The sequence below is a fragment of the Protopterus annectens genome, chromosome 3.part0, assembly GCF_019279795.1.
Source record: "Protopterus annectens isolate FY-2018-M chromosome 3.part0, PAN1.0, whole genome shotgun sequence".
Taxonomy (NCBI): domain Eukaryota; kingdom Metazoa; phylum Chordata; order Ceratodontiformes; family Protopteridae; genus Protopterus; species Protopterus annectens.
This window is the reverse complement of record NC_056731.1, coordinates 1,880,288,238-1,880,305,331: the sequence shown is the minus strand read 5'-3', so window position 1 is coordinate 1,880,305,331 and position 17,094 is coordinate 1,880,288,238. Positions and strand designations below refer to the sequence as shown.

At 40.3% G+C, this 17,094-nt stretch overlaps 1 non-coding gene across 1 annotated transcript; it reads left to right on the top strand.

Moving 5' to 3' along the window:
- The first annotated feature begins 6,547 nt into the window (after positions 1 to 6,547).
- TRNAE-CUC lies at positions 6,548 to 6,619 on the top strand. The gene has a single exon. It is a non-coding gene; the product is annotated as a tRNA-Glu (tRNA).
- The last annotated feature ends 10,475 nt before the right edge of the window (positions 6,620 to 17,094 follow it).

Genomic DNA, 17,094 nt, shown 5'->3' with positions numbered 1-17,094 from the left:
TTGAACTGCATTAAAGCTTTTTCTGTAGCTGATATTTTCTGACTTCCCATAGCATCAGCGTCTTTTCTATTAAGAATACAATTAAAGTCTTCTGCTAAAATAAGAATTCCCTTTGAGTATTGTGGAATCCGATCCAAATCAAATGTAGCAGTTTTAACACCTATTCCTGGGATCCAATAGATATTGAGAGAATATATTTTTGAATTAATTTGTATATTAACCAGGCAAAACATACGTTTATCATCAATGTAAGTGTTCAAGATATTTGGTAATGTTGAAGTATTTTTCCAAAGACTAGCTACCTACTCTTATTTTCTGATCATATTGGGAACTTGCTGTTACTGTATGTTGTTTGTTATTAAGTCTCACAATATCATTCATTAATAAATGTGTTTCTTGAATCAATATTACCTGTGTGAGAATAATTTTACATATTTGTAGAAATTACTCCTTTTGCAGCCACTATTTAACCCATTTATGTTAATTAAAATACATTTTACATTTGTCGTATTTTTAGTCTAAGGAACAAGTAACTTAAGAGGACTTGAAATACAAAAGATAATGTAAACATCAAACTATTATAAAATTGTATATTAATGCTGAAGATTCTCAAGAATTTTATAATGCTATTGATATACGATATATGTGATATTGTAGACACCTGAACAAAAACAAATATTCCAAAATCTATGCAATTTATGATGAACCTACGTATCCTTCCACCCATGGAGTATAAAACTCCAGACTTGAATAGTAAATCCATCCAAGTCATTCAACTTAACTATATGAGAAAAATTTGTTCAGCTCTGTCATATCAAAATTACATTGTCTCATTATATCTAGAAAGAAATATGAAGAGCAGTGTAGTGGTTCAGTGGAAGGATTGTCTCCTCAGAGCAGGAGGTTCTACAGTTTGATTCTCAGCTGGGGTGTCTTCTGTGTGGAGTCTGCATGTCCTCCCTGCATTCATGTGGGTTTTCTCCTGGTACTCTGGTTTCCTCCTGCATTAGAAAGACATGCATCTGGAGCAGTTCTCCCTGGACCTCTTCTGAAAACTGGCTCGTTCCAAGTCAGACTTTCCTGGTAAACAAATGATAAATAAAATAAAAATATAAAATAATAAATAAAAAGAATATAAAATTGTATCAACTCTCTTGTTAACTAGGCCCATATAGTTCCATAAAATTGCTAAGTGCATAGATTAGGGTATATCTTTGTGAATGTCACAGTAGATATACTCATTATATAATAGCAAATACGTACAGTTTTATATATATATATATATATATATATATATATATATATATATATATATATATATATATATATATATATATATATATATATATACCTTGTTTGCTGTAGCATAGACTAGATCCAGACCTGCTGAATCTAGCTTTGTTTGTATAACTTGAGCACTAATCCAGGCATTCTTTAAAGTATTCAATTGTATTTATTACTGCTTGGTAGTAACTTGATTAAAGTGTAGCGATCATTCTAAGTCTTTTGGATTAAGCACTTGGGCTTCAGACCAGTTGTTTTACATTAGGAAGGTTTGTGGCCTGCACTGTGGTGGCAGGACAGGTAGCTTACATCCTTCTAAGTTGGGAACTGCTGATTTAGGGCTCAGTGTCTGTTATTCTAAAAGTATATTAGTTCTGGTTTAAGCACTTGGGCTTCAGGCCAGTTATTTTACATTAAGAAGGTTTGTGGTCTGCACTCTTGTGGGAGGAGAGGCTGGACTCTGCCCTTCTGAGCTGTGAATTTCTGGTTAAAGGCTTATAGTGCCTGCATATTTGAACTGTTTCTTACTGAAATTGGTACACCTTGTTTGCTGTAGCATAGACTAGATCCAGGCCTGCTGAATCTAGCTTTGTTTGTATGCTTGTTTGTTTGCTTGTTATTTCCCTGAAATGCTAATTCCACCTAAAACCTGGCTTTTCAATGCTTCTGTGGATCCCTAGTGATATCTGCATTGCTTACTGTACTTATTTCCTTGTTGCACTTGAAAGAAAGTTACTGTTTGTCATTTTTGCATTTAAGTTACCTGTAACACATTGTATTTAAGTTACCCGGCACTTGCCCACTAAAGCAATTATATAAGTCAGCATTAAAAAATTAAAAGCACTACACCCTCACAAACTCCCCTTGAGTACCTTGTTCCCCATTGTCCCTTTTTTTTAATTATAAAGAAATTCCCCAATACTATTCTAGCATGTCCAAAGGTCAGTTGTCAATCTCCTCTCTGGAGCAGCTGGTGAATTTGGGAATCTTGAGGCAATGTTACAACTGCCTCATGTACACAGACAACCCTCTCCTCCTCCCAACAAATTCCAACACATGTGAGAGATGCAACCATATAGCCATACTGGAGGCTAAGCTCTCTCAACTCAGTACTGGCGTAATCAGTCAGGAGGAGAAGGAAACCACACTCACTACAATTCCAGTCTCACATAGACCTATCACGACAGCAAACCAAACACATAAACACACAAAAACATACTCGGAGGCTCTAAATAAAAATCTGCCTAAGCAGCAGAGACCTCCAAAGCAGACACCCAAGCAACCGCTACCCCAAAACAAAACACATACAACACATATCTCACAAAGCCAGTGTGCTGAACAGTCACAGCCCTTAAGGCTAAACAACACACCTGATACACTTGTAATAGGTGACTCTATCATCAGGCACACTGGCGTCCCGCTCACCAGGCTGAACAAGGAGAAGGTCACGGTAAGCTGCCTGTCGGGCGCTAGGATCCGCAACATAACACAAGCACTCAGGTAACTCCAAGGCAAGTACAAATATGACTCAGTCATTGTCCATGCTGGTGTGAATGACCTGAGACGTACCTCCCTGGACTACATGAAAAGAGACATAGAGGAGCTCTCTGAGCATGTAGCCCAGGCCGGTATGACCCTGACCTTGAGTAGCATCTTACCCTCACCAAGAATGATGCCACAATATGAAGACGAGATGATCAATTTCAACAAATGGCTTAAGTATTGGTATCATTCAAAGGGGATCCAATGCCTGTCAGCCTGGGATGACATGCTCGACAAGCCACGATGCTTTGCTAGAGACGGCTTGCACCTGTCACCCCTGGGCTTTCGGATATTGGCAAAGGCTCTTGCTACCCCCATAGTGCCTTTTTTAGGCAAGGCTCAAAAGACAAACCCACCTCCATAGGTATCACAAGGGATAAGAAACTAAGAGTAATGCTACTCAACGCCAGAAGTCTAAACCTCAAGATGCATGCACTAGAAACTCTCCTTAGCATGGAGAACATCGATATCTGTGCAGTAACAGAAACCTGGTTCAAGGCTCCCGAGAGCACCCCAGCACTACCAGGTTATACCTCATACCATGCTTTTTGGCCCCAAAACTTGGACCGAACCACAAAAGGAGGGGGAGTATCAGTATTTGTCAAAGATACCCACACCTCCAGGTTGGTGGCACAGCACAAAGCATCAGAGACTATACATGTGCAACTAACAGTGGGTAAAACTGCCTTCCAGTTAATAGCCTGCTACAGACCACCCTCCCAAACCCACGAACCCCACTCAGCCTTCCTGAGAACACTGGAAAATAGGAAGGTCTCTCCAAACACCATTATATTGGGCGACTTCAACTACCCAAACATAGACTGGGAGCATTACTCTAGCTCCAACACCCTAGCCCAAAGGTTCCTAGAATTTATAAACTCAAATGCTATGGAACAACTTGTTACCACTCCCACAAGAGGGGAAAACATACTGGACCTGATCATCACCAACATGGGGACTCTATGCTCCAGACCAGAAGTGTATCCCTCATTGGTAAGATCAGACCATAAACTAATCTCACTGGATATTCACATCCTGACTCCACCCCCTGCCCTGAAAACCACAGTGAAAAACTTCTCTAATGCAAATTTCACACTCCTGAAAACCGAGGTGGAATCCTTCAAATCCCCTGGGCCTGTGGAAAATACAGCCCAGACCACAGAATCCTTTATAAACGCATTCTATGAACACCTTCAGGAATGCATGGATCATGCAATCCCAAATAAAACCAAGTCCCAATCCTCCAAAGGCAGACGTCCTGTCTGGTGGACCCCAGCCATAAACAAACTATACAATAGAAGGAGGAAGCTACTACATGATAGAGTAAAATCTCAAAAAGGGAAGGCATCTCTGATCAGTATTAGCAAAAAACTACGGGCACTCATGAAATCGTCTAAGACCAGCTTCGAGAGAAAAATTGCACAGGACACTAAGGATAATCACAAGGCTTTCTTTAGTTATGTTAGGAACCTGGGTGGGAATTCCCAGATATGCTCAGAATTAGTCGAAAATGACAAAAAATACACCGAACCCACAGACATTGCCAACATCCAAGCTGACAGGTTCAGTGCAAACTCCTCTCCAACCCCACCAAAAGGGCAAATATCTATCCCAGCAGAGTGCTGACCCCCTGACATCTCAGATGCTCAAGTAAGAGCTGCCCTCTCCAAAGCAAGAAACACAGCATCAATGGGACCAGATGGTGTCCCGGGCTGCATCCTACATGAACTCCAAGAAGAGCTAAACCCAAACATAAAACTACTGTTCATTCTCAGCCTTACTACAGGATATGTACCTAAAGAGTGGCGTACAGCAACAGTGGTCCCTCTCCACAAAGGTGGTGCCTCAAAGGATCCTGAAAACTATCACCCCATAAGCCTGACTAGCTTGGTCTGCAAAGCTATGGAAAGGATCATCATGGACCTCATAAATAAAGATATTGGGGACCTACAGACACTGGATCCTACCCAGTTTGGCTTTGTTAAGGGCAGATCCTGCCTCTTAAACCTGGTTGATTTCTTTGAAACAGTCACTAAGGCCATTGACGAGGGGAAGGTGGTCCACACAGCCTACCTGGACCTCGCAAAAGCCTTCGATACAATACCCCACTCGGGCATTATAGATAAGCTCACCAGCTTAAATATAAACCCCTATGTCACTAGATGGGTTGCAAACTGGCTCAAGGACAGAACCCACATGGTTAGAATTGCTGGAGCCATGTCAGACTCCAAACCAGTTACAAGTGGCATCCCACAAGGCTCAGTCCTGGGACCTCTCTTGTTCGGTATATATTTCTCGGAGTAACAGGCCAACATGGAAGGACTGTGGCTGACCATGTTTGCAGATGACTGCAAACTGGGCGCCATGATTGACACTCCAGCCGACACAAGCATCCTGCAAAAGAGCCTTATAGAAACAGACAACTGGTGCCAGAGCCATGGCCTCAAGCTAAATGCCAAAAAGTGTATAGTCATCCCCTTTGGCAAAAACAAAGTGCCCACAAATTACCACATAGGTGGTAATCCATTAAGTACAGAAGAAGTAATTAGGGACATGGGGACCCAAGTTGATAGCAATCTCTCATTTGACAACCACATGGCCAAAGTGGTTAGAAAAACATTTTATATAGCCCACCTAATCATGAAGGGATTCACATCTAGATCAGGGGAGGTCATCGTGCCTCTTTACTCATCCCTCATCAGGCCCATAATTGAGTACAATGCCCCTTTTGGGATGTACCTTACCAGACACCTGCAGCAACTGGAAAGACCCCAAAAGTACCTCACCAAGAGGATCAAAGGGCTCAAACAGATGCCATATGCTGCCTGGTTAAAGAAACTCCAGCTCTACTATGTGGCATACCGCCTGCTCAGAGGCGATCTGTGCCTGATGTATAAGGCCATGTCCAACCCGGAATTAATGGACATGCTGCACCTCAGAAAATCCAAATTCCATAGAGCTACGCGCTCAAAAGACTTGAACCTCAGCACTGAAATAAATAGGACATGCTGGAGGGACAGATTCATAACCCAGAGGCTCCCTTCACTCTGGAATAAAATCCCAGTCCAGGTTAGGCAGAGTCCCTCATTGACTCTCTTCAAGAGGAATCTTGATGAGTGCATGGGAGATCGTAGGTTAACCCCGGGTATCACTTCTGTGTCACTGTTAGACAGAGGCACAGTATACTAACCTTGAAAAAGGGCATAGCAAAATTATTTTAAAATGGGTGGTGAAAGCCAAACACACTCTGGCTAGGCTTATAAATGCCCTAGGGCAGATAGCCTAGTATGAACCTATGAACCTATATATATATATATATATATATATATATATATATATATATATATATATATATATATATATATATATATGTGTATATGTATATATATGTGTATATGTATATATATATATATATATTTTTTTTTCACTTTATAATCTTGAAATACAGAAATCTTGAATTTCAGTATTTTGAGAATATAAAGCCAAACATTCACAATATCGACACCCCAAAAGGGCGAAATTCAAAATTGTGACTTTTAAATACGCCCTCCACTGCAGAAACATACATACACTTTTCTCCCCACACTACAACAAACCAACAAAACATACACAAACATGATAACACAAATATACACACCTACCCTACATATAAGCAGGGGGCAAGCCCCCTGCACCCCCCGTGTAGTGGGCTGAGTCCCCCCATGCCTCCGCTACTTAGGAGTCCCTGGTGGTATAGTGGTTAGGATTCGGCGCTCTCACCGCCGCGGCCCTGGTTCGATTCCTGGTCAGGGAAGCTTCAATGCACCTTTCAGGTTAGGCAGAGTCCCTCATTGACTCTCTTTAAGAGGAATCTTGATGAGTGGTTTGGAGATCGTAGGTTTACTCCGGGTATCACTTCTGTGTCACTGTTAGACAGAGGCACAGTATACTAACCTCGAAAAAGGGCATAGCAAAATTAATTTAAAATGGGTGGCGAAAGCCAAACACACTCTGGCTAGGCTTATAAATGCCCTAGGGCAGATAGCCTAGTATGAACCTATGAACCTATATATACTAACTCTGAGGTTGCACTAAAAAGACGAAGACACTAAATCCACCACTACATACTCTATATTTCACTTGCACAAACACACACCACATACATACAAACACCACACTTTCAACACTTACACACTCACACTCTAACTTACGTACCATAACCTTAAGCTTTACCAGAAAGGCTCATCCAGACTCTGCTACACTTTGCTGTGAAGGAAAGGTTAGTTTGCTGTTATTTTTTGTATTACTGTATTGCCTTTCTATATTTTGAATACTGTAGTTTGTTTTCTTTACTTTGTGTTTTGCTTGCATTCTGTTTTAACAGCATATTAAAACTTCAAAAGAGACCACAGCTCTCTCTGTTCTGAGTCAGGCAGAATTTTTTTCCCACCCTCCCACCCATTTAAGTTGTCTTATTAAATACCACTGTCTTTCTAGTTGCCTGCCTCTTATGTTAATCTGACCATATATCTCATTTCTCTCTACTTTCACTGGCTTATGTGAGTAATCACAAAATCATCATTTTTGAAATCCCACCCCTTCAATTATTTAAATTTATTAGCCATCCTACAGTATCTCATAGTACCAAAATACAAAAGTACCACCCCTTTCAATCCATCTTGCTGTTTTAAAAATAGTAACTCTCCACTAAACCTTAACTTTTTAAACAGGTAAAGCTCAAGTTACCTACTTTCACATCTAACTTCTCTAGTACACACTGCAGAGTGCATTCTTTTCAATCTTACCTTTAAGCATCCCTGTGACTAGCACTTTCTCTAATACCTGCTGGACAGCACTAGGAAGCCTTAAACTCATACAAACACTGAACTCTCCTTGTTAACAAGGAGAAATTAATAGTATGCACTAAACAGCCTATAATTGCAAAGTACCTTGCTAAGGAAACAGCTCCTATACTTTACAAAGAAAAAAAAAAGCCCCAAACCAAGCATGTCCAAGGGTCAGCTTCCGGTGATTTCTCCTGTCCACCTGGTGAATCTGGGCATACTGGGGCAATGCAGCAATTGCCTCATGTACACAGACAACCCTCTCCTCCTACCACCCAACACTACAACCTGTGAGAGATGCACTTACATAGCCAAAATGGAAGCAAAGCTCTCTCCACCCAAGATTGTGCTAAACAGTCAAGAGGAGAAGGTTAACACCCACACTACATCTCAAGCAACACATAGCCCTTCTAAACCCGCACCACCAACACCCACATACAGCAACACTAAATCCACATATGCAGAGGCCCTTAACTGTAACCTGCCCAAGCAGCAAAGACCTCTGAAGCTGAAACGCAAACAAACACCAATCACAACCAATGTGTCACATAGTTCACAACACCAGTGTGCCACCCAGCAACAGCCCCTAAGGCAAGACAATGTACCTAACACTTTAGTCATAGGTGACTCTATAGTCCGGCACACTGATGTCCCTCTCACCAGGTTGAATAAGGAGAAAATTACAGTCAGCTGCCTGTCGGGTGCCAGGATCCGCCACATAGCATGCACTCAAGTCACTCCACAACAAGTACAAATATGACTCTGTCATTGTCCATGTTGGAGTGAATGACTTGAGACGTACCTCCCTGGACTACATGAAAAGAGACATGGAAGAGCTCTCAGATCATGTGGCCCAGGCAGGTATGACCCTAGCACTGAGTAGCATCCTGCCTTCGCCCAGAATGATACCACAATATAAGGATAAAATGATTGACTTCAACAATTGGCTAAGCTTATGGTGTCATTCAAAGGGGATCCAGTATCTGTCTGCCTGGGATGACATGATTGACAGACCACGATGCTTTGCCAGAGATGGTCTGCACCTGTCGCCCTGGGATTCAGGTTACTGGCTAAGGCTCTTGCCACCCTATAGTGCCTTTTTTAGGCAAACTTCAAAGGACAAAACCACCACCGTAACAGGTACAAGCATGCAAAATCTGAAGGTAATGCTACTCAATGCTAGAAGTCTAAACCTCAAAATGCACTCTCTCGAGGCACTCCTAAAAATGGAGAACATCGATATCTGTGCAGTAACTGAGACCTGGTTCAAGGCTCCAGAGAGCACCCCTGCAATACCAGGCTACAACTCTTACCACACTTTTCGGCCACCAAACCAGGACCGAAACACTAAAGGTGGAGGAGTGTCAATATTCACCAAGGATATTCACACCACCAGGCTAGTTGGCCAACGCAATGTGTCTGAAATTCTCCAGGTGCAACTAACACTAGGTAAGACTGCAATCCAAATTGTAGCTTGCTACAGATCCCCCACCATACCCCAAGATTCTCACTACACCTTTCTTAACATACTGGAAAATATTAAGATAGAACCAAACACCCTAATACTGGGTGATTTTAACTACCCTGCCATTAACTGGGAAAATTACTCATGTCCCAACACCTTTAGCGGTTCTTGGAATTCATAAATTCCAATGCCCTGGATCAACTAATCCATAGTCCCACCAGGGGCTCCAATATCCTAGACCTGGTCATTACCAACATGGGAAATCAATGCTCCATACCTATGGTCACCCCCTCGTTAGTCAGGTCTGACCGTAAGCTAATCACCCTTAACATCCACATCCCACCCCCCTCCCCCCGTAAAGAAACCACCATAAAAAACTTCTCCAAAGCCAACTTCATGCTACTCAAGTCAGAAGTGACAAACTTCATACCACCCACGCAGAAGGGAACTGAAAGTTCAACTGCTGAATCCTACACTAAGGTACTGTATGAGCACATCCACTCATGCATGAATCGTGCCATCCAAAATAGAACCAAAATGCTCTCATCCAAAAAAAGGAAGCAAATCTGGTGGTCCCCTGCCATAAACAAACTTTACAACAAAAGGAAGAAACTTTTTGCAGAAAAGAGGAAAATCCCAGGATGCAAAAACCTCCCTTACTAGCCTCAGTAAGAAACTGAGATGCCTCATAAAATCCTCCAAAGCTAGTTACGAAAATAAAATTGCCAAAGATTCCAAAGACAACCACAAAGCATTCTATAACTATGTCAAGAATCTAAATGGCAATGCTCAGATCTGCTCTGAGCTAAAACAGAATGACATTAAATATACTGATCCAAAGGATATTGGCAATATCCTGGCAGATCGATTCAGTGCCAACTTCACCCCCCTCTCACCCCTAAATGGCCCATCTCAATACCGGAAGATTGCCAAATTCCAGTAATAACGGCCACACAGGTACAAAACGCACTCTCTAAAGCCAAGAATACAGCATCCATGGGACCAGATGACATCCCGGGCTGTGTACTACATGAACTACAATATGAACTGGCACCTCACCTAAGTGTCATGTTTAATCATAGCCTCACCTCAGGTTTCGTGCCCACTGAGTGGCGCAGAGCTACAGTTATCCCAATCCACAAGGGGATCCACCTTGGATCCCGGAAACTACCGTCCCATCAGTCTGACAAGCCTTATCTGCAAGGCCATGGAGCGTATTATCATGGAACTTATAAACAAAGACATTGGCAACCTTCAAACACTGGATCCCACCCAGTTTGGGTTTGTGAAGGGCCGATCTTGTCTCCTGAACCTGATTGACTTCTTTGAATCAGTCTCCAGAGCCATGGACAAGGGTAAGGTGGTCCACACAGCCTATCTAGACCTTGCCAAGGCCTTTGATACCATCCCCACTCTGGAATCATAGATAAACTTACTAAGTTGGGCATTAATCCCTATGTCACCCAATGGGTTGCTAAATGGCTTACTGATAGAACCCACACTGTAAAAGTAGCCGACTCCAAATCCAGCTCCAGACAAGTGACAAGTGGAGTACCTCAGGGTTCAGTCCTGGGGCGCTCTTGTTTGGCATCTACTTCTCTGAAGTACAGGTCAACACTAAGGGACTCCGGCTAACAAAGTTTGCAGATGACTGCAAACTGGGAGCCATTATTGAATCCCAAATGATGTGGATACTCTACAAAAGGGCCTTACAGAAACAGATGCTTGGTGCCAGAGCCATGGGCTCAAGCTCAATGCCAAGAAATGTATTGTTATCCCCTTTGGGAAAAAACATGTATCCATGAATTACCATATAGGTGGCAGTACACTAAACACAGAAAGTGTGATAAGAGACTTAGGGACACAGGTGGACAGTAGCCTCACCTTCGATAACCACATCGCCACAACAGTCAGGAAATCCTTCTATGTGGCACACCTCATCACGAAGGGCTTTTCATCCAGAAAAAAGGAAGTCATTGTCCCACTGTACTCATCCCTCATTAGACCCATTATAGAATACAATGCCCCATTTGGTATGTACCTCTCAAGACATCTGCAACAACTGGAAAGGCCTCAGAAATACCTCACTAAAAGAATCACAGGCCTAAAGCAGATGCCCTACGCTGACCGCCTTAAAAAACTCCAGCTATACTCTGTTGCATATCGTCTACTCAGAGGCGATCTCTGCTTAACATACAAGGCCATGTCAAACCCAGAGCTGTTGGACATGCTACACTTAAAGAAATCCCAATCCCTCAGAGCTACACGCTCCAGAGATCTAAACCTTGTCATCACAATAAACAAAACATGCTGGAGGGATAGGTTCCTGACCCAGAGACTCCCCAGACTCTGGAATAGATTGCCCATACATGTCAAGCAGAGTGCCTCTTTGGACCTCTTCAAGAGGAACCTTGACGATTGGATGGGAGAAAGGAAATTCACCCCAGGGATCACGTCAGTCGCCCTGCTAGACAGGGGTCCAGGATAGTAAATAATGTGGGAAGAAATAGCCAGGGAATTGTTATGGCTAGGCTTGTATAGGCCCTAGGGCTGATAGCCTAGTACCAACCTATGAACCTATGAACCTATGAACCTACACCTAAAACTTCCCAACACACTCACATACACTCAAATCCCTATCTAAAACCCTTACAAAACAACACTTACCTGAATATCCACATATATCCACACAATGGCAAGCAAAACATATCTCACAGCACACCGTACCTTACAAACACAGCAAATCTCATGTACTGTGCCACCGCAACTGTGAATTTAAGACTTCAAATTTGATCAAGTGCAGTTTCGCTCAACTGCACTTTCGTCAGTTTCGTCTCCAGATACTCAGATACTGAAATTCAAGATTGCAGTATTTCGAGATAGTAAAGTGCTTATATATATATATATATATATATATATATATATATATATATATATATATTTATATATATATATATATGTATGTATATATATATATATATATATATATATATATATATATATATGTAAATATATATATATATATATATATATATATATATATATATATATATATACATATATATATATATATATATATATATATATATATATATCTAGATTTACTATTATAAAGTCGGTGTAGCATTGCACGCCTATGAACTTTTCGAACTACAGATGTTTAAATAGTTCATATGTGTGCCGGCCACGTAATCGAATGGAATATTTGTGAATGGTCTGTGCATTCGCAAATATAACTTTCGATTATGTACAGAGATCGCGGTACAGTGTGGTAAGGGAAATACATCCCTTTCCTCACTGTAGTGCAATCTCAGAGTTGGAATATATAGTTGGGGGGTGTGGGGGGTGCAGGGGGGCTTGCTCCTGCATAAACGGGATGGTAGGTTTCCTAGTTAGGGAGTTACGGAAAGGGTGGGATTGCTGTTAAGTGCTGACAATGTCGTGCTCGACATTTTCGGCATTAACAGCTGTTTTTTTACATTAGGGCCGTTAGGTGACGTGTACTTTTGGCGAAACACTTCGCTCACAAGTACCTGTTTTTTTTACTTTTGAAATTTTAATAGTAAACCAGCGTTTATATCACATTATCGAAAGATGAAAATAGCAAACACTATTTCATCTGCCCCAAAACATCTAAACATGAAAATATCGAACATTCAGAACAGCAAATTTTTTCCCATGGTAAAAATTCACTGCTCCGAAACACATACACACAACACAAGCACATCAGACAAACAGCAACCACACACATACACTTAAATTCCTACATCTAATGCTACACTAAACTAAACATACACTACTATCCACCCACTTACCTTAACCCAAACCCCAACTCTAAAGTCTGTCACTATCACACACACGCCTAACTCGCGCCTTAACCCTAACTCACTTAACCCGCCCCTAACCCTAATGTACAAACAATTGCACACTTACCTGAACCCAGCCCATAACTTTCCACCACAGTGCTAAGAATAGTGAAGCCACAGAAATGGCCAACCAAATTCTTTCCCGAGAAAAGAATTCACTGTTCTGCAGCTTCGCTATTCTTAGTGTTCGCTGAATAGTGTTCGATATCAGAGCATTCAAAGTTTTAATACTTCGATGTTCTGATATAGATCCGTAAACTGTATATGTATATATATATATATATATATATATATATATATATATATATATATATATATAGGGTCTATATTATGAAAGCAAAAACCCCTAAGTGCGAATACCTAAATGTCAACCCCTTTACCGCAACAATCTCGAATGCACTAAATCGCAAAAGAAAAATATCGACCTGTAATAGTCAGCCAACCCCCACCACCCACTACATAGTACCTACCTAACTATGCACTATCCTTAACCCCTCCCTAACCCTAAGGTCTATAACTACAGCACACTTTCCCTACACACATACACCCAAACAAAATAAATAAAACACATACATACATTTAGAAAAAACCCTACCTCCAACACTATACTACACCCCACATACAAAACTAACTATGCACTATCCTTAACCTTTCCCTAGCCCTAAGGTCCATTAACTACCGCACACTTCCCCTACACACATACACCCAAACAAAATAAATAAAACACATGCATACATTTAAAAAACACCTACGTCTAACACTACATTAATTCTTGCATACATTACCTATCTATGCACTTACCTTAACCCAAATCCTAACACTAAATTCCTATCTATCGCACACTTACCTTATGGAGCTATACTGCAGATGGGCCAACTAAAACAAATCGACATTTCGAACTTCGCGGTTTGAACTTTCGCAGCTTACAGACCGCGTGATATGGGTCGATGTCTTCGTATTCGCCTAAAGGAATCTTTGCTCTCGTAATAGGAACCCTACATATATATATATATATATATATATATATATATATATATATATATATATATATATATATATATATATATATATATATATATATATGCACATACAGTAACTTGTACATAAATAAAGAGCTTCTAAAAACTTGTAGATGAGAATAAAACAATGAAGTAAATTTGTTAAGCTACGAATATTTGAAAAAGAGAAGTAGAACTGTTATTTAAAACTAATTATGAATAATATTAAGAAAAGATGTGAATGATTAAGATGTTACTATTGTTTAAAAGAACTCTCATTTTAATACACAATATATATACATATATATCTATCTATCTATATATATATATATATATATATATATATATATATATATATATATATTGATATACAAAGATATTTGTACACTTCCAGCAACAAAAATATATTCCATATGTATATTCTTTGTTGTACCTTAATAATCATTCTCAATACTCACCTAATACTAATATTGACATTCACTGTGGATTGCATTGTTGATAAATACAATTATTCTCCAAGGTTGAGACCTTAGATGCAGTACACATGGCTTGTGTTATAGTTTTAGGTCTGCAAAACAAGGTTAAATACTGAGAGCAAAATTATCATTAATAATTCTAGTTGACCTCTTGCTTTGACAGGTTAGCTTAAAAGTTGTATAAAATTTGTCTGTAATGGGAGTGAATGTATATTGAAACAACATTACAACTAAAGCAATATTGAATCTCTACATGATGTTACTGTCTAAAGGCATTAACATTATCCAGAAATATATAATCTTCATCACATAGAGATATCACCATACTTTACTAAATAATTTAATCAAAGTGTTCCAGTGGCTGAATTAACTGAAACGTTTGTCATTACTCATCCTCATTCATGTTATTTTTTCCCCTCCCTCCCCCCTTTTTTCTTCTTTCTTTTCATTCTCTCTCTCTTTTCCTCCTTACTGAGATAATCAAGCTCAAGCATTTAATAATGCAACCCTTATATGCAATAGTGTCTAACAGCTTTCTAGCCATCTAGCCACATTTAACATGAGAATAATATATCTGTCAGATCTCTGTCAGAATTGAAGTGGCTAGCTGCTAAGACTTCATCATATCATCATATATTCATTTGGCCAGTAAGATTTATATAATTTAAAATGAATAATACGTTGGTGCAGTGCTTTAAAGAAGATATTCTTAATGTCAAACATTAAGAATTAGAAAGGTTCTTGGTCCACATGAGGGATCTAGAACAACATAACTTATCCCTTTTTATTTATTAATGATAGAACGGAGTGTGTGCAGATAAGCAGGTTTTACTTAACAAGAGGCATACTAAGTGGATGCATTGTTTAATGTTTGTGATACTTCAATGACTGGTCATAAGCTGTTAATTGATGCAATCAACCAACAGATTAATTAAAAGTTCCCCACTGATGCTCCTAATATTTAGACTGATGCCTCAAAACCACTTGATGCAGTCTTGACTGGTGTGTCAGTGCCCAGATATCACAATCACAGAGAAAAAAAATCATAGGCATCTTTTTGTTTTCCTTGGAGCTGCTTCTAAAATGCTGATTGTATTATGCCTTTAACATAGTTTAACTAATTCATATGCATCATTTGAGTGTAAAGTCACTTGTTCCCTCTTTTGCTTTGTTTTAAATTGCTTTCCTGAGTAAACTTGTATATAATCTGTTAACTTCTTTTGCAAATACCTTTTTTAAGTGTTGTACTAAACCAAATAATTTATAATGACTGCATCTGGTATTTTTTTAAGGTTTCTATTATTTTAATTAGAAAAAAGGTGTGAATTATTTCCATTTATATAATGAGAAATGAGGACAGTGTTTTCTGCTGCACTATTCTATAATTACAGGGAATGAACATTGCTCAACAACGATCTTCTTCTTCTTTTGGCTGCTCCCATTAGGGGTCACCACAGCAGATCAACTGTTTCCATTTCTTCCTGTCCACTGCATCTTGCTCTGTCACACCAACCACCTGCATGTCCTCTCTCACTACATCCATAAGCCTTATCTTAGGCCTTCCTCTTTTCCTGTTACCTGGCAGCTTCATCCTTAGCATCTTTTTCCCAATAGACTCTGCATCCCTCCTCAGCACATGTCCAAACCAACATAATCTTGCCTCTCTGGCTTTGTCTCCAAACCTTCCAACCTGGGCTGACCCACTAATATACTTATTCCTAATCCTGTCCATCCTCATCACACCCAGTGCAAATCTTAACATCTTCAACTCTGCCACATCAAGCTCTGACTCCTCCCTTTTTGTCAGTGCCACTGTCTCCAACCCATATAACATAGCTGGTCTCACTACCCTCTTGTAGACCTTCCCTTTCACTCTTACTGGTACTCGTCTGTCACAAATCACTCCTGACACTCTTCCCCACCCACTCCATCCTACCTGTACTCTCTTCTTCACCTCTCTTCCACACTCACCATTACTCTGAACTGTTGATCCTAAGTATGTAAACTCATCCACCTTCACCATTTCTACTCCCTGCATCTTCACCATTCTTCTATCCTCCCTCTCATTCACACACATATATTCTGTCTTAGTCCTGCTGACCTTTATTCCTCTTCTCTCTAGAGCATATCTCCACCTCTCCAGGGTCTCCTCCACCTGTTCCCTACTTTCACTACAGATCACAATGTCATCTGCAAACATCATAGTCCAAGGGGACTCCTGTCTGATCTCTTGTGTCAACCTGTCCATCACCATTGCAAATAAGAAAGGGCTCAGAGCTGATCCTTGATGTAATCCCACCTCCACCTTAAACGCATCCATCACTCCCCTGCAGACCTGACCACTGACACACTACCCTCATACATATCCTGTACCACTCTTACATACTTCTCTGACACTCCCGACTTCCTCATACAATATCACAACTCCTCTCTAGGCACCCTGTCATATGCTTTCTCTAAATCCACAAAGACACAATGCAACTCCTTCTGACCTTCTCTGTACTTCTCCATCAACACTCTCAGAGCAAACATCGCATCTGTAGTGCTCTTTCCTGGCTGAAACCATACTGCTGATCACTAATCATCACCTCCCTTCTTAACCTAGCTTCCACTACTCTTTCCCATAATTTCATGCTGTGA